Raw genomic sequence first — 26,957 nt, 5'->3', positions numbered from 1 at the left:
GTGGTCTGGTATTCCCATCTCTTTCAGAATTTTCCACAGTTTATTGTGATCCACACAGTGAAAGGCTTTGGCATAGTCAATAAAGCAGAAATAGATGTTTTTCTGGAACTCTCTTGCTTTTTCAATGATCCAGTGGATGTTGGCAATTTGATCTCTGGTTCCTCTGCCTTTTCGAAAACCAGCTTGAACATCTGGAAATTCACGGTTCACATATTGCTGAAGCCTGGCTTGGAGAATTTTGAGCATTACTTTACTAGCATGTGAGATGAGTGCAATTGTGCGGTAGTTTGAGCATTCTTTAGCATTGCCTTTCTTGGGGATTGGAATGAAAACTGACCTTTTCCATGTGGCCACTGCTGAGTTTTCCAAATTTGCTGGCATATTGAGTGCAGCACTTTCACAGCTTCATCTTTCAGGATTTGAATTAGCTCAACTGGAGTTCCATCACCTCCACTAGCTTTGTTTGTAGTGATGCTTCCTAAGGCCCACTTGACTTCATATTCCAGGATGTCTGGCTTTAGGTCAGTGATCACACCATCGGGATTATCTGGGTCATGAAGCTCTTTTTGTACAGTTCTTCTGTGTATTCTTGCCACCTCTTCTTAGTATCTTCTGCTTCTGTTAGGTCCATACCATTTCTGTCCTTTATCGAGCCTATCTTTGCATGGAATGTTCCCTTGGTATCTCTAATTTTCTTGAAGAGATCTCTAGTCTTTCCCATTCTGTTGTTTTCCTCTATTTGCATTGATCTCTGAGGAAGGCTTTCTTATCTCTCCTTGCTATTCTTTGGAACTCTGCATTCAGATGCTTATATCTTTCCTTTTCTCCTTTGCTTTTCACTTCTCTTCTTTTCACAGCTCTTTGTAAGGCGTCCCCAGACAGACATTTTGCTTTTTTGCATTTCTTTTCCATGGGGATGGTCTTGATCCCTGTCTCCCGTACAATGTCACAAACTTCCATCCATAGTTCATCAGGCACTCTGTCTATCAGATCTAGTCCAAATCCTTAGAGGGACCCAAGTACCAGATTCTAGGCTGGGCCTCCAGTGATGACTCCCACAACAGTTCCATGGAACCTGCCACCCAAGAGAAGTGCAACATCCATCACAGTCAGGAAGTTGATGTCCCAGCTGCTGGTTCCAGAGTCATGCCACCCTAGCTACAGCCTGGGGATTCAGGAAGCTACAATCAGAACTGTTGACTCGAGACCCATATCGTGTCTGTCAGAGCTACACTTGTACATCTGACTGGTGAAATTAAATCACAGTCTAGAACACTAGCTTCAAGGGAGTCTGGGAATTATGTCTTTAATTTTTCAGACTCTGCAAGTAGACACACAAGAAAAAGGTTAACTAGAGGGAGAGTGGACCAGTCTACCCAATGTGCTGTATACTGTACGTTGCTGTAGATTGGGTTCCCCTACAAACAGTTTAACAGTAAACATATCTGTAATATGGCCTCATGGGTTCCTACTTATATTCCTAAGGAATAGGGTCCCAGGAGTAGAATTTCTGGAGCAAAGTATATATGTATTTTAAAAAATAGACCTTGCTAATTTGCCTTCTGAAAAAATTGTAACACTTTACATTTCTGCCAGCAATGTGTGAGAATTACCTTCATTCATACCACACAATCAGCAATAGGAATGATGGTTTGGTGTTTGGTGTGTGTCTGTGTGTTTGCTTATTGTGGAGAATTTCAAACATGCACAAAAGTAGGCAGAGTGTGTAATGAATTGCCATGTTCCTATCTGGAAGCCTCAACCACCATCCATGCATGTCTGACTCCGTCACATCTACTTCCCATGTTTTATATTATGTTAGAAGTAATTTCAGATACCGTATTATTTCATTTATAAAGATAAGTGTATGTCTAAAAGATAAAAACACAATATTATTACAATATCTAAAATATTAACAATAATTATTCATGAAATAGTCAGCCAGTGCTTACATTTTGTTTGAGTAAAGATTCAAATGGGCTTCCCAGGTAGTGCTAGTGGTAAAGAACCCACCTGCCAGTACAGGAGACTTAGTAGATGCGGGTTTGATCCCTGGGTTGGGAAGATCCCCTAGAGCTGGAAATGGCAACCCACTCCAGTATTCTTGCCTGGAGAATGCCATGGACAGAGGAGCCTGGCAGGCTACAGTCTATACAGTCACACAGAGTTGGACACAATTGAAGCGACCTAGCATGCATGCAAGATTCAAACAAGGCCCACAAATTGCAACAAATTAAAGTGTTTTGTGTCTGTTAACTTACAGCCTCTCCCTCCATTTTTTTTGTTCCTCACAATTTATTTGTTAAAAGAACCAGGCTAACGATGCCATGAAGTTGCTTGCAGTCTGAGTTTTCCAGATCACATCCCTTTGTTGTAGTGGAATGTTGTCCTAGTTATTTCCTGTGAATTGGGAGTGGAATCCAGAGGCTTGGTCAGACTCGGGTTTGACTTTTATGACAACAATAATGCAGGTGGTGTCTGTTTCTCCACTGGGACTCACATGCTGCTGCTGCTGCTAAGTCGCTTCAGTCGTGTCCAACTCTGTGCGACCCCTGAGACAGCAGCCCACCAGGCCTCCCCATCCCTGGGATTCTCCAGGCAAGAACACTGGAGTGAGTTGCCATTTCCTTCTCCAATGCATAAAAGTGAAAAGTGAAAGTGAAGTCGCTCAGTCATGTCCGACCCTCAGTGACCCCATGGACTGCAGCCTACCAGGCTCCTCTGTCCATGGGATTTTCCAGGCAAGAGTACTGGAGTGGGGTACCATTGCCTTCTCCATAATATCTGGTTATCTCTCCCTTGTGATGTTAGCAAATCACTTGTGGTCAGTGTCCAGATCCACTAGGATTACAGCACTAGCTATCCTTTTTCATCTGTGACATAGAATACATCTATAAAGAAAAATGTCCTCCACTCTGCTATTTGATTACCCAAGTTCATTTACATAAGAAAAATGCTTGATTGTTTCCAGTTTTTTGCCAGTTTTCAAAATAATGAATTGGTTCCCTAGCATCCTCAGTGGTGACTTGTTTTTTTTAGCATCACAGTGAGTTCATGGATTAAATTTACTTGGTGTGTTTCAATCTGCTGTAGTTGTGACTCTCACAGATACTTTTAAATTGTTCCACCTTTGATCAGTGGAAGCTTTGCTATGGTTGTGTTTGTTCTTGCCACTGTGATAGGTGTCAAACAATTTTACATTACTTTCATTTTTATGTCCCTGATCTCTAGTGAATTTGACCATGTTCTTATGTTTGTTGGGCCTTTTGGCTTTACTCACTAAAGAATTATTTGTATCTTTTGCACAATTTTCTATTCCCATTGTTGGTTTTGTCTTATCAGTTTCAAAGGGTGCTTTGTATAGAAAGTAATCCTTGGTGAGACTATAGCAGCACAGACACTTTCCCATACATATTGATTGCTATTAACTTTGTCTTAGTGAAGTGATGAAGTGATAATGAAGGATATAGTAGCACAAACATTTCCCAGACATATTGATTGCTATTAACTTTATCTTAGTTCAGTTTCAGTTCAGTTTCTCAGTCATGTCCGACTCTTTGCGACCCCATGAATCGCAGCACGCCAGGCCTCCCTGTCCATCACCAACTCCCGGAGTTCACTCAGACTCACGTCCATCGAGTCAGTGATGCCATCCAGCCATCTCATCCTCTGTCGTCCCCTTCTCCTCCTCCTCCCAATCCCTCCCAGCATCAGAGTCTTCCAATGAGTCAACTCTTCGCATGAGGTGGCCAAAGTACTGGAGTTTCAGCTTTAGCTTCATTCCTTCCAAAGAAATCCCAGGGCTGATCTCCTTCAGAATGGACTGGTTGGATCGCCTTGCAGTCCAAGGGACTCTCAAGAGTCTTCTCCAACACCACAGTTCAAAAGCATCAATTCTTCGGGGCTCAGCTTTCTTCACAGTCCAACTCTCACATCCATACGTGACCACTGGAAAAACCATAGCCTTGACTAGATGGACCTTTGTTGGCAAAGTAATGTCTCTGCTTTTCAATATGCTGTCTAGGTTAGTCATAACTTTCCTTCCAAGGAGTAAGCGTCTTTTAATTTCATGGCTGCAGTCACCATATAGTTTCTTAGTTCTTGGTAAGGAAAGTCTTCCCAAATCATTGATTGTGTATATAATCTCACAGTTTTCTTCAAGTTAAAAAATTATTTTTCTTTTATACTGAAATACTTAATTTTCTTGCAATTTACTTTTGATTTTAGTGTAAGATAGTAGTCCATTTTAATTTTCTTTCATATGGGTAACCAGTTATGCCTGCACTTTTTTTTAGTAAAGAGGGTTCATCTTTTTCCCACTGAACTACCATTTTGGCACATAAACATTTCTATTAGCCACTGTAATAATGATCAATTATTTATTCTATTCCACAAATGCATTTTTATATACCCTTACTAATGGCATATTGATTTGAATACATAAACTTTACAGTACAGCTGATATCTTAGTAAGTTCCGTATATACCCACTCTTCATTTTCTTTTATTTTATAGTTGTATTAACTATTCTTTGGCATTCTTTTGCTACTGAATTTTAGAATCATCTTATCTAATTCCAAGAAAAACCTTTTTGGAATTCTAATCAGAACTACATTAAATTTATATATTAAAATTCCTGGAATTAACAGTTTTATATTGTCTTTCCTTTTAGGATTTCAATTTATTAACATCCTATTTTGTGTCTTTTAATAGTTTTTTTCCCCTTAGTTTGTTTCAATATAAATCCTAAGTCTGTCTTGTTAAATTTATTTATAAGTATTTAGCATTTTTGTCACTAACATTATTTGACTGGATTTTTATTAACAACATGAAGATTTTATAGGCATAAGAACTTTTTAGACAAACTGTTCAGTCACTGGAACTTGTAATTGAAGTGAAAGCTCCTCCTTATATTATCAGGAGGGAAGGGTAGATACACATCTCTGTAAGACGGTTAAGCATCTGTCTACAATATGGGAGACCTGGGTTCAATTCCTGGGTTGGGAAGGTCCCCAGGAGAAGGAAATGACAATCCACTCCAGTACCGTTGCCTGGAAAATCCCATGGACAGAGGAGCCTGGTAGGCTACAGTCCATGGGGTCGCAAAGAGTCGGACATGACTGAGCAACTTCACTTAACTCACTTAAGACTATTTAGGTAAGGTCTTGCTGAGAGGTTGGGGCAGGGACCAGATGAGCCCTGGAAGACCTACAAAGAAGAGGAGTCTACAACGTTGCTGTTTTAGCCAGCCTCCTAAAATCAGCCCTCATGTGAGGGCTCTTCACTTAGCCAGTTTTTCCAGTGGATACATGGACATGTATAAGACCATTATAAAACATGCTGGGATAATCTAAACTAATTTAATTCTAAATTTAGGACAATCTAAAAATTTCCCAAAAAAGTTTTTCTTCTCTTTTTTTTTCCTCAAAATTCCATTTTGCTGTTATAGTTTGTTTTGTTTTTGCAATGAATACCTTTTGGTTGTTGATTTCCCCAGGTAAACAATTACAATAAATGTACTCATTCATTCACTTTGTGTATACAAAAATAATAGAAAGAATTTTAGCCCACTGGAATCCAGAGTTAATATGCTTTGCAGTACATCTTCTCATTCAATTTTCAAAACATCACCATGAAGTAGACTGAGTTTATTTCGTTTGTATCTCGTTTTTAACAACTAGGAACTTAAGGCCCAGAAGAATGTGTTACTTGTCCAAGGTCACACAACTTAGTTAATAACATAGCTTCCATGCAAACCAAGTGGCTGACTCAGAAGATCTTATCATTATAGTATTGTCCTTTCACAGAAGAATTTGAGGTAGAAATGTATGACTTAGAACCTCCATTTCTACTTCTACAAAACAAAGGATTTTTAATAGATGGTATCTGGTTGTAGATTCTTATGCAGAAAATTGAGTTTACTGAATTTGTAAATCAAGGGTTTTACATATGCTGCTGCTGCTAAGTCGCTTCAGTCGTGTCCAACTCTGTGCGACCCCACAGACAGCAGCCCACCAGGCTCCCCCGTCCCTGGGATTCTCCAGGCAAGAACACTGGAGTGGGTTGCCATTTCCTTCTCCAATGCATGAAAGTGAAAAGTGAAAGTGAAGTTGCTCAGTCGTGTCCGACCCTCAGTGACCCCATGGACTGCAGCTTTCCAGGCTCCTCCATCCATGGGATTTTCCAGGCAAGAGTACTGGAGTGGGGTGCCATTGCCTTCTCCGTCTGGTTCCTATGAAGCTGCCTTAAAACTTTCAACAAACCACCAAACCTCCCTGACTCTCAGATTTCTTATAACAAAATAATTTAGATGCCCCTAAGGCCCTTTGTGATCTGAAATTCTATGATTTATATATTGTACCACGTGTTCCCTATTCCCCATGTCTGATTCATTGAAAACACACCTCAGTCCCAGCTCCTTGTAAGTGCCCAATAAGGAGAGATTATTTGTTCAAGTCTGTGAATTTTCCAAGTTTTAATCTCTTGTGTCACTAAAGTAATGTTCTGCTTTTATATAAGGTAGATTTTGAGTGTTGATTTGGTCCATTTTACTAATGTTAATCGAGCGCTTTACCGCGAGCCAGGTATGGTTTTAGTTGCTCAGAATGGAAAGTGTTTAAGGAGAGCTGTATCAGCCTCTGAGGACTGGAGTATTTGGGATCCACAAGTCAGGCTGGGAGTTGGGCTGGTGGTTGTATGCCTGGGTCTTTGTCTCTAATTTGCCCTGACCTCTGGGCTTTCTTTTCCTCATCTATAAATAAAGAGCTTGGACTGATGACTCTGAAGCCTCTTCCTGCTCTAACATTCCATGATTCCATGACATAAAATTTAAACAAGATTTTGGAGTAGAGACCTAGTGGCTTTATCGGTGTGCAGGCTATATCAGACTGCAGCCTACCAGGCTTCTCCATCCATGGGATTTTCCAGGCAAGAGTACTGGAGTGGGTTGCCATAAACACCTCAAAATTTGCTTTCCAGTATATAGTTTTCTCAGCTGTGATTTTCATGTGTTCATTTTCTCCTTAAAGGTGGTCTTTGCTGTACTGGCTTTTTATAGTGTTTCCCTCTGTGGTTTCTAAGATAACCTCTACAGTGTGTTTGTGGAGGAGGGGGAGCAAATAGAGACCCTATAGGTTATTAGTAGTAGAATAGGAGGAAGAATGATAGAATGTGAAATAACAGAATGTGATCACTTGAGTTCTTATTTGTCTATTCATTAAAAGAGTTGTTGCAATTCTTTCAGACTATATAAAACTGGAACCTGACCCCAGTCCCCTCTGTGTTCCCCTGTCACCTCCTTGGAATCTGGGGATTTTGCAGCTTTAAATCATTGGTTTATATCTTAAAATTGATTCTAACATTATAATAACCATAAGAACTTTAAAATAACATTTTGAACTAAATTTTAGAATTATTATTATAATAAGTGATATGATAAAATAGCCCTTTCCTAAAAGATGCCCAAGAAATTCTCAATAGAGGATACTTGTGGGATTGCAGGGTGCAACTGTGGGGGAGATGACAGGTACTTTTTATTTTCTACCCTCTGTAGGGTTCTTTTCTTCCTTTCTTTCTTTTTTTTTAGCTATTATAATATGTGACTTTAATGATTAAAATTTTGATTTAAACATTTTTTTCTTGAATTTGAAACGATATCTTCACTGATGGCTTTGTAGTCAAATGTTTTCCCCCAAATATAAGATTTTTCAATGATAAAATGACAGTGCATGACAAAATAGGTTTTAAAGTACAAAAAAGCAATTTATAGTAAATATTTATAGGAACAAACACATTCTGGAGTTCAGTATGTCTGTATTTTCATATGGCAATGACTCTGGACAAGCCACTTGTTTTTAAAGAAATCATTAGCCAAACAAAAGCACCATTGGTTAATTTCTAAAGTGATCTTTCTGCTGTGGACGTTTTATCTTAGCTATAAGCAGTTCTCAGCTCTGATCTCACATCAGAATTACTGGGGAATTTTTAAAAAACCATTCCCCAAGCCCCACCCCAGATCAACCAAATTGATTTCTGTGAGTGCAACCAGGCATAAGTATTTTTAAAAAGCTTCACAGGTAAGTCCCACCTCTGGCCAGACTTGAGAACCTTAATCCACCAAAAGTGATCTAGGTGGATTTAATGAATTCATAAACTAAGGTGAGCTATTTGTTATTTGACACTTGTCAGAGATTAATAAATTATGATATTTTACCTTCTCTTTTTTCCCTTTCCTTCTTCTTTGGTTTTCCTAACACGGGCCCAGCAATGAAGGGGGACCAGGCCAGAGGAGGGATCTGGAGACAGGAAGGAAGTGCAGAGGACACGCACAGACAGATGGAGGCTAGGACTTGCAGATTAAATTTCTTAGAAAGGCAGCAAAAATAAACAGGCACCCCCTCCCCACCAAGCAGAAGGATATTTTCTGCAACTAGTGTTTTGCTTTTGGGCAATGTAGTTAACTTGCGTTATTTTAGGACATCTAAGGGAACAAATAGACATTTCTCTCTGAAGCTGATTTATTTAATCTTAACAAACCAGCCTTCATGCACTAGGTTTGTGTGTTTGGACCATGGCGTTTTTCAGGTTCAGTGATATATTTCCTGTAATTTCATGCAAACCCTCTTGATCTCTAGTCATTAGCCATGTTTATAGGGACTGGTACAGCCCAGCTCCCATTAACTCTTAAAAACTGGCCAGCCAGGATTCCCTTTCATGACAGGACTTCACACTAAGGATAAATTTTTGGAAGTGGAATAAAATTGACATAATAGGGCAGGATACAAAAATCAATAAACAAAAATCAGTTGCATTTCTACATACTAGCAATGATCAATCATAAAAGGAAATTAAAAAAACAATTCCATTTTCAATAGCATCGAAAAGAAAAAGTAGAAACAAATTTAACCAAGAATGTGAATGATTTTTACAGCAAAAACTACAAAACATTGTTAAAAGAAATGAAAGAAGAAAATAAAGAAAAGAAATGAGAAAGCGTCTTGTGTTTATGGACTAGAAGACAATATTGTTAAGAAAGCTGTATTAACCAAAGCAATCTACAGATTCAATGCAATCTCTCTCAAAATCTCAATGATGATTTTTGCAGAAATAGGGAACAAGAAGTCCTAAAATACATATGCGAACTCCCTATTCATTTAGGGACTCCTAAATAACCACAATGATCTCAGAAAAGATGATCAAAGTTGGTAGTGAGAGAGTCAATTCCTAGGCAGGTTGATAAGAAGTCCGGGGGTCCCCAAGGAGAGAGGGGTTTGGAATTCTCAAGGAGGAGGAAAGGACAAACTTCTTTTCCCTCTACATTCCTTAGGATTATATAACAATAATGTATCCTGCTTGAGGACAGTTTCTGGAAAAAACCTTCTGGCTAATCCTGTTATCTTAAAATGTAAATTATGGGAGTGGGTCTAGTAAGGTCTTTACAACCTCCAGACATTCTTTTGATTCACTGTAATAACTAATTAAAAGTATATAACTTCATTGCTAACACTGGTGAGGAGGCACTCTCTGTCCCCCTTCTGATGTCTATGTCAGAAGCTTTCTCTCTTTTATACTTTAATAAAACTTTATTACACAAAAGCTCTGAGTGATCAAGCCTTGTCTCTGGCCCCGGATTGAATTCTTCTCCTCCAGAGGCCAAGAATCCCGGCGTCTTTCATGGTTCAGGAACATTTCAGTAGTCTCACACTTCATGATTCTAAAACATAATACAAAGCTCCAATAAGCAAAACAGAGTAGGATGGCATAAAAGCAGACGTATAGACCAATGGACTAGAAGAGACAATCCAGAAATAAACACTTGCACACCAAAATGGCAAGATTAGAAAGACATAAGGAATCAATGATGAGCATTAAATATATATTTACCTATAGAACTAAGATTAAATAAGGAAAATTATATTGGGTTGCCCAAAAAGTTTGTTCCCTAAGCTATTAAGGAAAAACCTGAAACTTCTTGGCCAACCCAATAGTATGCAAGACTAGGAGCTGACAACTATTAGAGCAGAACTATAATAAAATGCAGCCATGAAATTAAAAGACGCTTACTCCTTGGAAGGAAAGTTATGACCAAACTAGACAGCATATTAAAAAGCAGAGACATTACTTTGTCAACAAAGGTCCGTCTAGTCAAGGCTATGGTTTTTCCAGTGGTCATGTATGGATGTGAGAGTTGGACTGTGAAGAAAGCTGAGCGCCGAAGAATTGATGCTTTTGAACTGTGGTGTTGGAGAAGACTCTTGAGAGTCCCTTGGACTGCAAGGAGATCCAACCAGTCCATTCTAAAGGAGATCAGTCCTAGGTGTTCATTGGAAGGACTGATGTTGAAGCTGAAACTCCAATATTTTGGCCACCTGATGCTAAGAGCTGGCTTATTTGAAAAGACGCTGATGTTGGGAAAGATTGAGGGCAGGAGGAGAAGGGGACGGTAGAGGATGAGATGGTTGGATGGCATCACCGACTGGATGGACAGGAGTTTGGGTAGACTCCGGGAGTTGGTGATGGACAGGGAGGCCTGGCGTGCTGGGTTCATGGGGTCGCAAGGAGTTGGACATGACTGAGCGACTGAACTGACTAATAATAAAATGGATAATAGATGCAACAAAAGGAAAGTGCAAATGAAGAGACCAGGAAGCACTATGCAATATTTCATAGCAGATGCAAAGTAAATATTAGGCAAGAGGAAAAAAAGTTTTAAAGGTAGCCTCTAAATCAATGAGGGATTCTTGACTCACGACAAAGGAAAATATCTGAGGAACCCTGAAGCTAACATTTCAGAGTAGGAAGATGCCTGGAAAAAAAACCCAAACCAAAAAGCATCCTAAGGAGCATCCTGATTTTACACATTAGAAAACTGAGGCCCAGAGACAGTGAGTGACTCCGCAAGCTCCACAAAGCTAGCACCAGACCCAGGTCTAACACTCGGGTCTCACAATCTGGGACTCTCCACCACAGCACACGTCCTTTCTATTTAATTTTTTTAAAATAAGTAGCTGACTTGAACATTTTTAAGATTTCTCCAGAATATCCCATGATACCATTTCAAAATGTCTTCAAACTTGGATCTTCTGTGGGGAAGGTAAGGTAAGGTAAGTCACTTCAGTTGTGTCCGACTCTGTGCGACCCCATAGACGGCAGGCAGCCCACCAGGCTCCCCTGTCTGTGGGGAAAGAAGATACAGAAATGCTTTCACAGAGCTGGGTCTGGTTAGCCTCACAGCAGAGTTGGGTGGGGAATCCTGGTGTGAACCTTCCAGACTGTCTCTAATCTTAGGGCATTCTCTCTCTGCCTTTGATAGCTTCTTCCCCTCCTCTGCTTGCTGCTTGCCTCACCATGATCTAGTTGCCTCTCCCTTAAGTAGATATAGATTATGTCTGTGCTCTGTGCTGTGCTCAGTCGTGTACACTTTGCAACCCCATGTACTGTATGTAGCCTGCCAGACTCCTCAGTCCATGGGATTTTTCAGGCAAGAATACTGGAGTGGTTTGCCATTTTTTTTCTCCAGAAGATCTTCCTGACCCAGGGATGAAAACCTAAAGCTGTGTCTTCTGTGTCTTCCACATTGCAGGCAGATTTTTCACCCACTGAACTATCAGGGAGGCCCTAGATATAGATCATACTTGCACGTTTAAAAGTAACTCTGTTAGGTGCCATCCTAAGCGCTTTACCAGGCTTATCTCACTGAAGCCTTACATTCCTGAGGCAGATTTTGTGTCCCCATTTCAGAGACAAGAAAATACAGTAACAGAGATAAGTAACTTGCTCCAAATTTTGCAGCTAGAAAATAAGGGGTAGAGTTCTCAACTCCAGAATCCGCCTAATTTTAAGGACTACGTTATCCAGCCTGAACAAAATTGCACGTTATGCCCAATTCTGAAAGTGAGCACGTTTTTCGCGACACTTTGTCCGAAAACCAAAATTGCATTCATTTGGGGAATCTACTCGATTCGTTGTTGTTTTTGGTAGCCACATCAAAGAAAAAGACGATTAATTTTAAAGTCAACAGAGTTCTTCCAGTGTGTTGTCTTCTTTTGTGTATCTAGTGGTCTTCCAGGGGAAAACTTGAGAAATCACACTGAAGGCCACCAGTCCGGTGTGCGAGAAGGAGTTGGGGCGGGGCGAGGGAAGGGCTAAGTGGATCGGCGTCCCGCGCCCGGTTCCGCTCGGGATTCTCGGCTCCCGACCCCGGGAGGAGGGCAGGTGGGCGTGGCGGAAGGACCGCAGGTCCATTCCCAGTGCGCTATGCAAATAACATGCAAACCAGCGCGTGTGAGTCCGAGTCCGTAGTTTGGATCCGGACTCGGAGCGTTGGGCTCTGAGGGGCTCTCCCACTTGCTCGCGCTCTCGCTGGGCCGCTCACCCCTGCCCCGACCCGGACGCGCCTCTCCTGCTCCCAGTGCCGCCGGGTTGGCAGCCAGCAGCGCTTTGAGCGCTGAACCCGCGCTGCGCGCCCGCGGGACGACCCTGCGGAGCGTTGTGCCTCGGCTCCCGGGCTGCCTTCGCTGCGCGGGTGAGTGAGCCCGCCCCACGCTTTTGTCCCGGCGCGGCCCCTGGGAGTCACTCCCCGAAGGCGGGGATCGCGGGCTCGGGACCCTGTATTGGGAGCTTGCTCCATGCTCCACTGTTGGAGAGGGGTTCCTGCGTGCGGCGGAGTTGGGCGCGGGGACGCATAAGGGGGCGACCCAGCACTTCCAAGCAGCCTCGGTTTTCTTTTGGAAGGTGAGGTGCCTGGGGACAGTGACGTCGTTGTCTCTATAGGGGTCATCCGAAAGGGATACCTTTGATTTGAGTGGTGCAAATAGCCGCTAGCCTGTAAGGAAGAAAGGTGGGCTCTTCTCCCAGCTCCCCAGCGCCCTGCAGGATGACTGGGGAACGACAGCTGCGGGGCGGGGGTGCCACGTGAAAGTCCTCCCTGTCTAAATGCAGCCCTGGAAGATAGGGCAATGGGTGCAGCTCTGGGGTCCCAGACAAAATTGGGGTGCCAGGCGTTGCAGTCTTTCTCTCCCTCCCTGCTCCTCACTCAAGCCCCTCGCCTGCTGCTCTGCCTGTCTTCAGCCAGTTTTATGGTTGAAAGACTCTTGTTCTCAGATCATTGCGGTTGGAAAGTTTAGGCTAAACTAATTCCCAGGTGGTAGCTGTCAGTGGTTAAGGCAGAACTCCTCCATGGAACTTGTGGCTGCTTACACTCCTCAAGACCCAAAGGACTGAACTTCTAGGAGTGGTGTTGCAGATGTGAAGATGGCTGGTGGGGAAAGTTTTTCAAGCATTTGTTGTCGTGGGGGGAGGGGGGAGGAGGGCACACCCTCTAGATAGTAACCTGAAGTAGAAAGACCCAGCTCCTTTGCTGCCTAGCAAGGGTAAAAATAACCATTGCAATGGAAGGAGCTGGGGGGAAGTGGGGGCACACCCAGGCAGTGGGAATAGTACCAGGCCTCAGGCCACTGGTTTCTACCATCCCTCCTCTCCCTGAGTGCAAAGACCAGAGTATGTGAAATCTCCACTTGCCACCCACCCCACAACCTGACTAGTGCTGTGTCCCCTTTCCACCTGGGGCTGTGGGTTCCTCCCTGTTTTAGTGCAGTTGTTTGTCAAAATGCACAGCTGGTCAATAAGTTATTTGTAAATGGTGGGTTTGAGAGGACTGTTTAGGGGACCCTTCACCCTTTAAAGTGTGGGGGATCCACAGATCCAACAAAGTCTCTGGGGGAAGGGCTTCCCTGGTGGCTCAGAGGGTAAAGAATCCGCTTGCAAAGCGGGACACTTGGGTTCGGATCCCTGGGTTGGGGAAGATTCCCTGGAGGAGGGCATGACAACCCACTCTAGTATTCTTGCCTGGAGAATCCCCATAGACAGAGGAGCCTGGTGGGCTACAGTCCATGGGGTCACAGAGAGTCAGACACGACTGAGCGACTAAGCACAGGGGGAATAGTAAGTGCTTCTGGTAACCTTACTGGCCACCTAAAAGGCATCTCAGGTTGTAGTAAAATAGTTTTGTTTTCTCCTCACGTTATTTCCCTCTTCCCCTCCATCTCTTTATTTTGTCTTAAATTCTCAACCCCCTTGTGTTTTCTCTTTGGTGATCCTGTCTTAGTCTCTTTCCCTTCCTTGCATACTGCAGCCATGTGGAAGGTGACGCTGCTGGCACCACAGTGCCCTGGGCTGGTATGGAATGTTCCTTCTCAATGCCCAGAGTGAGGTGGGCCTTTTGTCTTCCATCCTGACTGGGCTAAGAGCCTTCAGCCAGAGCAAGTGGGAGCCTGGGCACTGGGTCCTGGCAGACAGGGGTGGGGTGGCTGGATGCTGGCTACTGGACTGGGTAATGGATACCCTGGGGACTTGCACAAGAGCCTTTTCACCAGGATGTGCATATCCGTTCCCTCACTCATGATGCACAACGATGCTGGTCCTCAGGCACTACTAGGCATGAACTTGGAAAACTGCTCCAGGTGGCAAAGGATTTGTGTATTTGGTTTATTTTGTGTAGTATCTAACTAACTGAGGAGGGGGGAGCTGGGGTTAGGAGAGAGGCCCTTGCAGAGCCAAAGGTGAGAGAGGGGTTTTAATGGTAGCGGGGGGAGGGCGGTCTGACCCAGCCTCAGTGGAATAGATTGTGAATGCTCTGGGATCACCATGGCTTCAGTATCTATAAGATTGCCCTCTTGCTTCACACACATTCCCCCCTCCCCCCAAAAAATATGAATCTGAGTCTGTGAAACAGAACTAGTTGATTTATTGGCACTTTGTCTTTTAAGAGATTCAAGAGGTGGCAATTTGAGAATGCAGCCCTGCCCCGGTAGGGGTTCAGAGACCCAATGAACATGTGGACTCTTACTTAGTATCTTTCTGAAAACACTTCTTGGTGTTCTGGAAATATACACCAGGGCCCCTTGGCAGCCTGACTGCCCTTCCCTCAGTTCAAGCCAACACACGCTGATTGGGAAATTGTTCATTCTTATAAGCTTCCTGTCCTATCCTTTCTGTAATTGTGGAGAATTTTACAGAAACACCCTTAGAAAGTAAACTTTCCCAACACAAGATGTTATCCTCTCCCAACCTGACTATTGTGTCCTTCTCCTCTGAACCCCAGGGAGTGTACCCAGGGGGCACGAGGTAGGACCATTTGCATGGAAAGCATACAAGTGGTGGCCTGGGGCTGGGAGTCCAGAGAGCAGCGCAGATGTCATTGGAACAGGCTCCTGTGCCGTGTGACGTCTGCCCCCTTCCTTCCGCTCCCCTAGCCTCCTGCTCCACAAGCACAGAAAGGTGACTGTGCAGGGCCGGGGTCTGCTGTGGGAGTCACTCGCCTCGCCCACCTGTGCCCTTCCGCAGGTGAATTCCCTTGTCTGTCTGTCGAGTTCTGGCTTCACACTTCTCCATTTGTTTTAAGCCAGCAGGTTGAGCACCTGTAGCTCTTACAGCCTGAAGGTGGGTGGACCTCGGGGACTGTCACTACGGCTGCAGATGTAGCCTGCTGTGTCAGATGCTCCTGCTTGTCAGGGCCATGGCCCTTGTGAAACCGGGCTGGGACAGGAGCAGAGCCTGGAGGAAGTCCTCCCTGTTTGCTGCTTGTGGGGCTAAGGCTGGACTTCCAGAGGCTCACACTGTCCTCCTGCTCACTGTCCCTTGTGTCTGAGGGTGAATGCTTGTGAGGGACACCCTGCAAGGGAGCTGTGGGAATTTCCATATAGATCTGGCTTCTCGAATATCTCAATGCTGTCCCCTCCCCCCACAGTTGGTGCTTTTGTCCCCCTTTCTCCTCTCCCCTCTTCTTTTGGGTCCTGAGTACAGAGCCCTCTGGAGAACAAAAGAAAGGGTCTCCTTTTCTTTCAGATCTGCTGCTTAATTTCCACCTGCTTCCCCTGACTCTGGGCCCCAAGATTGGATGGATGCTAATTTGTGAATGCAGGACTCTATGAGTTAGTTCGCATGACCTTTCAGGAACCAAAATGCTTCACAGTTGAGCTTTCATCATCGAGGATGCTGTTTATCTGTTTTGTTTTCAGAGGTTGATATTTCTGCTGCAGAGCAGTTCCCCTTCGGAGAGAGAGGAGCATGAGGGTAGAGTACGCTCTTTGGAGTTAAGCTTGGGCTCAGAGCATCCTGTTCACTCACTGGCTGGCTGTTCTTGGGTATGGTATTTAACATCTGTGGGCTGAGTGCAGTTTCCTCGTCAGTGAGGGTGTTTATATAAATGAAGTGAATGTGTGACTCTAAAGAGGTATAAAAGAAGGAATAGCTATTATTCTATATATTGAATGTTGTTCCCTAGGTCTATGGAATTACCTATACCTCAGCCAATAAGCGTGAATGACAGACCTCCTCTCCATCTAGCCCTGTGGAGGATTATACAAGGAAGGTACTATGCCCAAGGGACTTTGGGTTTTATGGGGAAACAGCAAACATGAATGCAGTATGTAATTAGAAAAGAGGGGTTAGTTATGTGGTTCAGACTCAATTAGAAGAATTTTGGGTAGCAAGAAATTCAGAGGCTGACGTGACGAGGAAAGGCCGCAAAGCTTTTCCTCAGGGAGCAGGAGAGAGGGTGGTTACTGGCCTGGAGAGAGGAAGGTGGGAATACATGTTTCTTGTCTCCAAAAGCTCTCCTCTCCTCCTTTGTTAGAACCTAGTTAAGAACCTTTGGCCCTGTGGTGAGCTCTCAACCATGCAGAACAGCTTGTCCTGAGATTTATTTGGGGGGAGTTCTCCCTCTGCTGCCCAGAATGTTCCTGGAACAATTTTGTTTTCACTTTATCCTGGGTCAAAAATTATAAGAAGCAAATCTACAGCCAGAGTGAAAGCCCATCCCACAAAGACTTCTGGGCTCCCAGGGCTTGGTGTTCTTTCCTCATGCTTCATTTCTGTCAGCCCACCTGCCAGCTGCATCATAGAGAGGTGGAAACCCTAGTCTAGGAGGCCAAGACGTTGGGTGCAGAACTGAAAACAGCCAGAGTTCTTATCTCTTCATTCTGATGGAGGACAGTGATGGGCTGGGAAGGCCTGACTTTGACCAGAGTGAAAGTCAAAGTGTTAGTTGCTCAGTCATCCCTGACTTTGTGACCCCATGGACTGTAGCCTGCAAAGCTCCTCTGTCCATGGAATTCTTCAGGCCAAAACACTGGAGTGGGTAGCAATTCCCTTCTCTAGAGGATCTTCCCAACCCAGGAATCGAACCTGGGTCTTCTACATTGCAGGCAGAGAAATGGATGCAAATTGGTTCTCTCATCTGTCCTTCTGGTTCCCCAGAGTCTTTGAAGTCTGTCTCCTTTAGTCTGAGAGTGCCCTGGGAAGCAGGTTCCTTCCTTATCTAGCCTGACTCTTTCATCACTGCCATATACCTGCTGCCAAGGCCCCAGAGTACCTTGTGTCTGCCCATGCAGCTCTCCCTGACCCCTGAAATCCCAGCCCCCATCCCCCCCAGTACCCAGAGTTGACACCTGGGGCTGGACCTGCCTTGACTCTGGAATGCACCATCCTTCGCAGGAATTTTCATCCCATAAACTGAACATGGAATCTCTTGCCAGTCTCCACTGACCTTGGAAGGAAAGACTCTTCTCCTTTGCCTGGGGATGGACTAGGTGGAGGCTATGTGAAAAACCAGGAAGAGGCTGTGGTTTGGAGCTGTGTGGCACAGCTCCAGTGCTGTCCAGGTCTCTGCAAACACATATTTTACTGGAGAGGGGACCTTTTCTCTGCTTGCCTGAGGAACTGTGGGCAAATGAACAAGTGCTTGGTAATCTTTACTTGCGATGGAGTCGTAAGTTGAGGTGTCACACTAGGCCACGAGCTCCTGAGCGCAAGGGCTATGGTTTATCTCCACGTCTTTGCTCTTAGTCCAGTAAGTAGTCTTAGTATCTGACACACCATGGTGCCCGGTCGTCTGTGCTTAAGGCCTGGCTGGTGGGTGAGTTGGAGTGTTCAAGAAAGATCCTCAGGCATGTCCCTCTGCTGCTCCAGGAGAAGATACTTTCCCCCATTTGCCTCGCTCCTCCAAAATGTTTCTTTCTGGTTAGGCATAACTATTCTGTTTTTCTCCTGAACTCTGTGTGTGTTTCCTGTCGAGTACTCAGCCCATTCAGAGAACATGCCTAAAATGCACCTGTTCCTACTGTTCCCCCTCATTCAGGTTAAGTTCTCATTCCACATTTTTGTTTTCATGTCAGCAGAGCATTTCCATAGTCACTTGGTTGGTAACGTTGTGGAAGTGGATGTGTTCAGGAGAAGATGACAGGCTGTTTCAGTGTACCTGTAACTGGCCTCTTACTACTACGGAAGCTTGTCTTCACATTCACAGTAGGGCCTCATGCTGGGCATGAGACAGTTAATGTAGATACTACTGATTTTACCCCACAGCATTTCAACTGAAGTGTTTTAGGGAGTCCAGGCTTTTTGTTGTGACTGGGCAGCCACCTCGGGCACAAGCTGGTTGCAGATGACCACAGCTGCTCAGCCCTTCTTCCTGTGGTTCCCCCCTCTATGGGTTATCCCAGGAAGAGAGAATCCCTGGGTTTTATTTTCATATTGCTATTGCTTGTGACCAGAACTTCACTAGCTCACACTTGGACTATTAACTGTGGCACAAATACATTTTACACTTGACTGCTTTGTTAATCTTAAAGCCCAATCTGGCTGTGTCACTCCACCTTTAGAAACCCTCTGTGGCTCCCTGCTTCTCACAGGAGACCCTTAACCTGAAGTGCAAGGGCCTCTGTAATCTGACCTCCAAGGCAATGGAACTTGTTAATTTATTGTCCCTAAACCCAGTGTGCACTTCCTGTCTCTCTGCCTATGTGAGCTTATCCTCTCCTGGAATATTCTTCACTTTTGATTGAGTTCCTAATACACGTCAGACACCGTCCCAAAATGGAGACTGCCTTAGACCTCCTGAGCTTCACCTCAGCTTCAAGTTCTTTTCCTCATTTGAACTTCTATAGAGACCTTGAATTGGTCCCTATAAATTCTTTTGATTGTGACAAGTCATACATTATTTTGAAAAGTTTACATGTTTAGTTTTATTTATGCTAAAATTTTTACATCTACAACTACCTTGAAAAAATTTCAAAGGGAAGACATGCCTAAAGCTTTTATTTCCTAATAGCAGTCTTTCAGTTCAGTTCAGTTCAGTTGCTCAGTCGTGCCCAACTCTTTGCGACCCCATGAACTGCAGCACGCCAGGCCTCACTGTCCATCACCAACTCCCGGAGTCTACCCAAACCCACGTCCATCAAGTTGGTGATGCCATCCAACCATCTCATCCTCTGTCGTCCCCTTCTCCTCCTGCCCTCAATCTTTCCCAGCATCAGGGTCTTTTCAAATGAGTCAGCTCTTTGCATCAGGTGGCCAAAGTATTGGAGTTTCAGCTTCAACATCAGTCCTCCCAATGAACACCCAGGACTGATCTCCTTTAGGATGGACTGGTTGGACCTCCTTGCAGTCCAAGGGACTCTCAAGAGTCTTCTCCAACACCACAGTTCAAAAGCATCACAGTTCTTCAGTGCTCAGCTTTCTTTATAGTCCAACTCTCACATCCATACATGACTCCTGGAAAAACCATGAGAAACGATGGGCTGGAGGAAGCACAAGCTGGAATCAAGATTGCCGGGAGAAATATTGATAACCTCAGATATGCAGATAACACCACTCTTATGGCAGAAAATGAAGAAGAACTAAAGAGCCTCTTGATGAAAGAGGAGAGTGAAAAAGTTGGCTTAAAGCTCAACATTCAGAAAACTAAGATCATGGCATCCAGTCCCATCACTTCATGGGAAATAGATGGGGAACCATGGAAACAGTGACAGAGACGGACCTTTGTTGATAAAGTGATGTCTCTGCTTTTGACTATGCTATCTAGGTTGGTCATAACTTTCCTTCCAAGGAGTAAGCATCTTTTAATTTCATGGCTGCAATCACCATCTGCAGTGATTTTGGAGCCCCCCAAAATAAAGTCTGACACTGTTTCCATAGTTCCCCATCTATTTCCCATGAAGTGATGGGACCGGATGCCATGATCTTCGTTTTCTGAATGTTGAGCTTTAAGCCAACTTTTTCACTCTCCTCTTTTGCTTTCATCAAGAGGCTCTTTAGTTCTTCTTCACTTTCTGCCATAAAGGTGGTGTTATCTGCATATCTGAGGTTATTGATATTTCTCCTGGCAATCTTGATTCCAGCTTGTGCTTCCTCTAGTCCAGTGTTTCTCATGATGTACTCTGCATATAAGTTAAATAAGCAGTGTGACAATATATAGCCTTGACGTACTCCTTTCCCTATTTGGAACCAGTCTGTTCTTCCATGTCCACTTCTAACTGTTGCTTCCTGACCTGCACACAGGTTTCTCAAGAGGCAGGTCAGGTGGTCTGGTATTCCCATCTCTTTCAGAATTTTCCACAGTTTACTGTGATCCACAGTAAAAGACTTTGGCATAGTCAATAAAGCAGAAATAGATGTTTTTCTGGAACTCTCTTGCTTTTTCGATGATCCAGTGGATGTTGGCATGTTGGCATGTTGATCTCTGGTTCCTCTGCCTTTTTAAAACCAGCTTGAACATCTGGAAGTTCACGGTTCATGTATTGCTGAAGCAGTCTTTCAGAACCCACTAATAACAAAATTCCTTTGGGAGCGTTATTGGCAAAATAAACCATGCCTCCCGGTCCCTAGCCTAGACTTGGGTGGCGTCAGGGAATCTCTTGTTTTTACAGGGCTCCCCAGGTGTTTACAGTATCAGCCAGAATTGAGAATCAATCTTCAATGCTTTTTTACTAGGTAATTATTTCTTTGATTTGTGTGTTAGGAAGGAATCTTCAAAATTAGCAGAAACCAGTTCAGCTAGTTGAAGAGAAAAAAAAATGGTAATAGTTGTATAATGAAAAGATCTAACATTCTCATATTTCCTTGATTTCAAGTTACCATAGGCTATAAGATTTACATCACTTTCTAGATTCTTGGGGAAAAAACACTTCCTTTAATACATACAACTTTAGATAAAGTTTCAATGTGGTTTTAATCATACTGTCTTTCTTCAGTATTATCGTAATCAAAGTATTCAGATCCTTCTGAATTGTGTTTTTCTGAGTTATACAAGACTTCAAAATAAAATGCTATTTTTGATCATCTGTGCTCATGATTTTTTAATGTTGAGCCATCCTTGAATTCTTTTTTTTTAATTTTATTTTATTTAACTTTACAATATTGTATTGGTTTTGCCATATATCAAAATGAATCTGCCACAGGTGTGGGCCTGTGTGTCAGCCCCTTTAGGATCAACAGAATAATTCTGAGGAATATTAAAATATACCAGGGTTTTATCTACATTTCCTTTAGTTTATACTTTTAGTTCTGGTTTTTCTATAAGAAAATAACGTTGCTAAAAGTTAAATGTCTTTTTCTGAAAGTTAACTGGAAGCTTTGAAAAAATTATTCAGTACCCAACTTATCACATGTAGCATGTGAATTAGTAGCGCCAACTTTCCCTACCTTTGAAAAGTATGCTTTATTTTGATAAATGTAGCAGTTTCTATTGCCTTTTGATTCCATTGCTTGACAAGTGGTAGACATTGTTTTAGTTACATAATAACTTTTCTTTCCAATGTTGCATCATTATGGACTCTTTTTTTAAAACTTTTTTTCACATTAGAAAAACCAAAGTATGATTTTTCTAAATTTTTCTATTTTTTCATACAGTAAAATTCAATTATTTTAGTGTACAACTTTGCATTTTGACAAACATAGTCATGTAAGTATTACCATAATCAAGATACGGAATATTTCCCTCACTTCTAAAAATTGCCTTGTGCACTTTCCTGGTCAAGTCTTCTACCACCTGAAGACCTTAAATAGGAATCACTGATCTGATTTCTGTACCTATGACTGTGCCTCTCTCAGAATGTCTTATGGTATGTGGCATTTTAAGTTTATCTTCTTTCATTTAGTGCAATGTCTTGGAGAGTTATCTAATGTTGTTGGGTATACCAGTAGGTCATTCCTTTTTGCTGCTGAGGGTTATGTCATTGTATGTGTTCTCTATTTGCCAGTTGAGGGATATTTGGGCTGTTTCCAGAATGGGGTGATAATGAATAATTCACTATGAGTATTTGTATACATGTTTTTATGTCAACATAGATATTTACACAAGTGAAATGAAAATCTAGGAAGGGATTGCTGGGTGGCATAGAAAAAAGAAAAAAAAAAGTATCTCCAATGCTTTCTTTAAGATGTTTATAGTTTTAGGTTTTACATTTAGGTCTAATCCATTTTGAGTTTTTTTCCACATGGTGTAAGGTATAGATAAAGGTTCTTTTTTGCATACAGACATCCGATTACTCCAACACTGTTGTTAAAAGATTATCGTTTCCCTCCTGAATTACCTTTGTATCTTTGTTGGAAATCAATTGAGAACGTATCTGTGGGTCTGTTTCTGACTATTCTGTTCCATTGGTTTATGTGTATATCCTTTCAGCAATACTACACTGTCTTTTTAAAAATTAATTAATTAATTAATTTGGCTGTGTTAAATCTTAGTTGTGGCACAGGGGATCTTTGTTGAGTAGCCAAAGATGGAGAAGCTCTATATAGTCAGGAAAAACAAGACCAGCAGCTGACTGTGGCTCAGACCATGAACTCCTTATTGCCAAATTCAGACTTAAATTGAAGAAAGTAGGGAAAAACACTAGACGATTCAGGTATGACCTAAATCAAATCCCTTATGATTATACAGTGAAAGTGAGAAGTAGATTTAAGGGCCTAGATCTGATAGATAGACTGCCTGATGAACTATGGAATGAGGTTCGTGACATTGTACAGGAGATGGGGATCAAGACCATTCCCATAGAAAAGAAATACAAAAAAGCAAAATGGCTGTCTGGGGAGGCTTTACAAAGAGCTGTGAAAAGAAGAGAAGTGAAAAGCAAAGGAGAAAAGGAAAGATATAAACATCTAAACGCAGAGTTCCAAAGAATAGCAAGAAGAGATAAGAAAGCCTTCTTCAGCGATCAATGCAAAGAAATAGAGGAAAACAACAGAATGGGAAAGACTAGGGATCTCTTCAAGAAAATTAGAGATACCAAAGGAACATTTCATGCAAAGATGAGCTCGATAAAGGACAGAAATGGTATGGACCTAACAGAAGCAGAAGATATTAAGAAGAGATGGCAAGAATACACAGAAGAACTGTACAAAAAAGAGCTTCATGACCCAGATAATCACGATGGTGTGATCACTGACCTAAAGCCAGACATCCTGGAATGGGAAGTCAAGTGGACCTTAGAAAGCATCACTACAAACAAAGCTAGTGGAGGTGATGGAATTCCAGTTGAGCTATTCCAAATCCTGAAAGATGATGCTGTCAAAGTGCTGCACTCAATATGCCAGCAAATTTGGAAAGCTCAGCAGTAGCCACAGGACTGGAAAAGGTCAGTTTTCATTCCAATCCCCAAGAAAGGCAATGCCAAAGAATGCTCAAACTACCGCACAATTGCACTCATCTCACATGCTAGTAAAGTAATGCTCAAAATTCTCCAAGCCAGGCTTCAGCAATATGTGAACCGTGAACTTCCTGATGTTCAAGCTGGTTTTAGAAAAGGCAGAGGAACCAGAGATCAAATTGCCAACATCCGCTGGATCATGGAAAAAGCAAGAGAGTTCCAGAAAAACATCTATTTCTGCTTTATTGACTATGACAAAGCCTTTGACTGTGTGGATCACACTAAACTGTGGAAAATTCTGAAAGAGATGGGAATACCATACCGCCTGATCTGCCTCTTGAGAAATTTGTATGCAGGTCAGGAAGCAACAGTTAGAACTGGACATGGAACAACAGAGTGGTTCCAAATAGGAAAAGGAGTTCGTCAAGGCTGTATATTGTCACCCTGTTTATTTAACTTCTATGCAGAGTACATCATGAGAAACGCTGGACTGGAAGAAACACAAGGTGGAATCAAGGTTGCCGGGAGAAATATCAATAACCTCAGATATGCAGATGACACCATCCTTATGGCAGAAAGTGAAGAGGAACTCAAAAGCCTCTTGATGAAAGTGAAAGTGGAGAGTGAAAAAGTTGGCTTAAAGCTCAACATTCAGAAAACAAAGATCATGGCATCCGGTCCCACCACTTCACGGGAAATAGATGGGGAAACAGTGGAAACAGTGTCAGACTTTATTTTTCTGGGCTCCAAAATCACTACAGATGGTGACTGCAGCCATGAAATTAAAAGACGCTTACTCCTTGGAAGGAAAGTTATGACCAACCTAGATAGCATATTCAAAAGCAGAGACATTACTTTGCCAACAAAGGTTCGTCTAGTCAAGGCTATGGTTTTTCCTGTGGTCATGTATGGATGTGAGAGTTGGACCGTGAAGAAGGCTGAGCGCCGAAGAATTGATGCTTTTGAAGTGTGGTGTTGGAGAAGACTCTTGAGAGTCCCTTGGACTGCAAGGCGATCCAACCAGTCCATTCTGAAGGAGATCAGCCCTGGGATTTCTTTGGAAGGAATGATGCTAAAGCTGAAACTCCAGTACTTTGGCCACCTCATGCAAAGAGTTGACTCATTGGAAAAGACCCTGATGCTGGGAGGGATTGGGGTCAGGAGGAGAAGGGGACGACAGAGGATGAGATGGCTGAATGGCATCACTGACTCGAACTCCGGGAGTTGGTGATGGACAGGGAGGCCTGGCGTGCTGCGATTCATGGGGTCGCAAAGAGTCAGACATGAATGAGCGACTGATCTGATCTGATCTGATCTGTGGGATTTTTCATCGTGGTGCACGGATCTCTAGTTGTGGTGTAGAAGTTGTGGTGTGTGGGCTCTCTAGTTTGGCATGTGGGCTCCAGAGCATGCGGGATCAGTAGTTGCGGCATGCAGACTTTCTAGTTGAATACTACACTGTCTTGATTATTGTAGCTTTGAGTTTTGATGGGAGAAATATCAATAACTTCAGATACTCAGATATCACCACCCTTATGGCAGAAAACAAAGAAGAACTAAAGAGCCTCTTAATGAAAGTGAAAGAGAAGAGTGAAAAAGTTGGCTTAAAACTCAACATTCAAAAAACTAAAATCATGGCATCTGGTCCCATCACTTCATGTCAAATAGATGGGGAAACGATGGAAACAGTGACAGACTTTATTTTGGAGGGCTTCAAAATCACTGCAGATGGTGACTGTAGCCATGAAATTAAAAGATGCTTGCTCCTTGGAAGAAAAGCTATGACAAACCTAGACAGCACATTAAAAAGCAGAGACATTACTTTGCCGACAAAGGTCCATCTAGTTAAAGCTATGGTTTTTCCAGTGTGGATGTCAGAGTTGGACTATAAAGAAAGCTGAGTGCCAAAGAATTGATGCTTTTGAACTGTAGTGTTGGAGAAGACTCTTGAGAGTCTCTTGGACTGCAAGGAGATCAAACCTGCCCATCCTAAAGGAAATCAGTTCTGGGTGTTCATTGGAAGGACTGATGCTGAAGCTGAAATTCCAATACTTTGGCCACCTGATGTGAAGAATTGACTCATTGGAAAAGACTCTGATGCTGGGAAAGATTGAAGGCAGGAGAAGGGGCCGACAGAGGAAGAGATGGTTGGATGACATCACTGACTCGATGGATATGAGTTTGAGCAAGCTCCAGGAGTTGGTGATGGACACAGAAGCCTGGTGTGCTATAGTCCATGGGGCCGCAAAGAGTTGAACACAACCGAGCAACTGAAGTGAACTGAGTGTGAATCTTTCAACTTAGTTCTTTTCCAAAGTATCTAGAATAGTCAAAATGATTCTGAAAAGGAAGAATGGATCTATAGATTCAATACAATACTAACAAAACTTCCAGCAGGCTTTTATGCAGAAGCCAATAAGATGATTTTGAAATATTTCATAATCAAGACAATGTGGTATTCTACTAGAAAGCCTGCGACAAAGATCTGATGTAGCCAAATAAATAAATTAATTACCTAAGTTGATTATCCAGAGAGCCCTGGGCCTTCTGCCTGAAAGTTGGATTGGTGTGAGGGAGAAGCATACCTTGGACTGCTTTCCTTGTGGAACACAATAGCCTGGCCATCTAGCCCAGAAAGTCTGGGACTCTAATGTTCATTCACATCTGCTTCCCAACCTGGTCTGTAGAACAGAGAGTAGAGGGAGTAGGAGTTGCTATAATTTTATGGTGAAAGGGCTTTCTTCCCAGTAATTTCGAGCAACAGTCAACAAAATTTTTCTGAAAAGAGCCAATAGTAAAAATTTTCAACTTAGCAGGCTATATATACTATGTCACAAGTATTCAACTTCAACTCTTCCTTTTTTTTTTGTAGCATGAAAGCAGCCATAGATAATGTTAATGAATGTTAATGTGTTTCAGTAAAACTTTATTTACAAAAATAGACAATAGGCTGGATCTGGCCTGTGGGACATAGTTTGCCCAGCCCTGCTATAGTCTGTTTGGAGAAGGCAATGGCACCCCACTCCAGTACTTTTGCCTGGAAAATCCCATGGATGGAGGAGCCTGGTAGGCTGCAGTCCATGGGGTCGCTAAGAGTTGGACACGACTGAGCGACTTCACTCTCACTTTTCACTTTCACGCATTGGAGAAGGAAATGGCAACCCACTCCAGTGTTCTTGCCTGGAGAATCCCAGGGACGGGGGAGCCTGGTGGGCTGCCGTCTATAGGGTCGCACGGAGTCGGACATGGCTGAAGCGACTTAGCAGCAGCAGCAGCTATAGTCTGTTAATGTGGTGAATTACATTGATTGGTTTTTAAATGTTGAGCCAGCCTTGCATTCTCAAGATAAACTCCACTTAGTTTAGAACATCTGGTCTGCACCTGTCCCTGTCTTTGTTTCTTAGCTTGTCACTGAGCTGGGAGCTTCTCAGGAGCAGGGCCACAGTAATATCCCTTCTTATCTCCCATCAAGCATAAAGTGGTGGTCAGTAAATATTGTGCCTGTGGGAGGAACTGTGTGTGTTCGTGGTGC

General features: G+C 43.0%; 1 protein-coding gene across 2 annotated transcripts in view; it reads left to right on the top strand.

The window, feature by feature from the left end:
• Positions 1–12,309: 12,309 nt before the first annotated feature.
• Positions 12,310–26,957, top strand: part of MYLK (myosin light chain kinase) — a 284,510-nt gene continuing 269,862 nt past the window's right edge. For both annotated transcript variants that reach the window (XM_044942611.2, XM_006078551.4), the window contains exon 1: positions 12,310–12,522. The gene's annotated coding sequence lies outside the window, so the exon portion shown is untranslated. The remainder of the gene's footprint in view (positions 12,523–26,957) is intronic.

The sequence above is a fragment of the Bubalus bubalis genome, chromosome 1, assembly GCF_019923935.1.
Source record: "Bubalus bubalis isolate 160015118507 breed Murrah chromosome 1, NDDB_SH_1, whole genome shotgun sequence".
Taxonomy (NCBI): domain Eukaryota; kingdom Metazoa; phylum Chordata; class Mammalia; order Artiodactyla; family Bovidae; genus Bubalus; species Bubalus bubalis.
This window is presented reverse-complemented; position numbering and strand designations above follow the sequence as displayed.